We start from the raw sequence: 2,129 nt of genomic DNA on the forward strand, positions 1-2,129 counted from the left end.
TTCTTTTCTTCTTTTATCATCTCTTTTCTTTTATTATTTTTATATTCTTTTTATATTCTCTATTTTCTACTTTTATTCTTTCTTCATCTTCTTCTACTTCTTACTTTCTTTTTATTCTTTTATATCTTTATCTTTCTTTCTCTTCTTTTTTTTTCTATTTTTAATTATTTGCTTTTTACATTGTTTTTAATTACATTCATCGTATAATCTCATGTCATATTTCTTATGTTGATAAATTGTTTCAAGGAAAAAATACAAATAATAGAAAAAGAAGAAATAAAAAGATATAGAATAATACAAAAGATGATAAAAAGAAAAGAATAAAAGAATAATAACATGATAAATGAATAAAAAATAAGAGAAATTACAAACAAATAAAAATGAATATAATAATGTTTAAATTATTTTAAAAATGAATGAATATAAAATATAATGAATATATTCAAAAAGTATTTACAAGAATTAAAAAAATATATTTATAACTTAGTCTGTAAAAATTGATTAAACACATAATGAAAAATGAAAATATTAGAAATATTATACAAATCATACAACTATCATACATATTACTCATACGAGAATGATAAAAACTATACAAAATGAGTTGCATGAATATTGAAATGAAGTATCAATTAATTCAATAATCAGGAAATGTCATAAACAATACATAATATAAATTTATAATATCCATCTCATTGAATAATATGGACAAATTATTCAATTACATTTCATTATAATAATGAAATATTATTATGAAATACTACATATTGAAAATATTAAATAAAAGAAACACACATTAATGTAGCACTTACTCAAAATGAAAATATAATAACCATAATTGAATAAACTAAATAATAATAAATATTAAAAAAGAAATTAATGGTTATAACTATGTGATAGAAGAAAAACATTTGTGATAAATACCGTATGAAATAAACATAAATTAACAATAAAAGTATAAAGAAATAGAAAATGAAATAAACATAAAAACAATACTAAGAACAGTACAAAATAAATGAGGATGATTATGTATTAACTATAACAGTTGCAATTTTGATGAAATAAACCCACAACAGACAACAAACTACAAAAACTCAAATAAATGAACGAGCGGTGATGATGATATTGACAATAATGTTCATTTTGTAACATATTAAAACAATGAAAACATATATATAGAAGTTTATCATTAATTCAATTTAGATTTTTATTATTTTACTAAAAAAATATTGTCTTGACGTATATGCCAATTATTTTATAAAAAATGCTCTAATATTAAATACATATAACCAGTACGTTGTAAATGATTGTTAGATTATATTTATACAGTTTGTTATGAAATAAGTTTGTTTAAAGTATCATAGTCCGTAGTAGTCCTATAAATTTGAGTTATAATAATTTTTTGATGTTCATCGTATTTTCTTTGTAATAATAAAGAGGTTCATGACTCTTTTCAATTATTTATGTTTTTATAATACCAATTTTCTTTTGTTTTCACAGAATAAACAACTTATACAAAATGAAAAGCTTTACTATTCATTTTAATTTCAATACATTCATATGTTACGTGTATCATATGAAAAATGATTTTGGTATATCAAGTTGACACTTTAAAACTTTATTTTAATACATTTTTACAATAAATAAATACAATAAACAAAATACTAGTCAACCCAGTTTCTATTTATTATATTCTTTAATGAAAAATAAAATCTATTTTTACGATTCTAATTTACTTTAAAGAGTTATAATGATCAACCTTATGTCTAAGTCTTAAAGACAATGAAATATCAATTTTTTATCAAATACTTTTTCGTTTATTGGAGATGAAGATGATTTGATTATGCCTATTACATTTGTAATAACCAGATGTAAAGCATTAGAATTAAAAATAACAAAAATAATTATTGTTTTATTGATGTTCAGTTTTAGTGGTATTAATAATTATTAATAAATTTCTTTAACACCTCAATGTTAATTAAAAGTAATTTTTGCAAAACAGCAACGTTGATTTTCAACTAAAAGAAACTAAATAAATAAAAAAGTAATTTGTTAATCAACAACAATTTTAATAGGTGAAGGTTTCGTATAAGTTATAGAATGAAAGAGTATTGTTGTTAGTGATAATA

This window comes from Entamoeba histolytica, genomic scaffold (genome assembly GCF_000208925.1).
Source record: "Entamoeba histolytica HM-1:IMSS scf_1104750518275 genomic scaffold, whole genome shotgun sequence".
Taxonomy (NCBI): domain Eukaryota; phylum Evosea; order Mastigamoebida; family Endamoebidae; genus Entamoeba; species Entamoeba histolytica.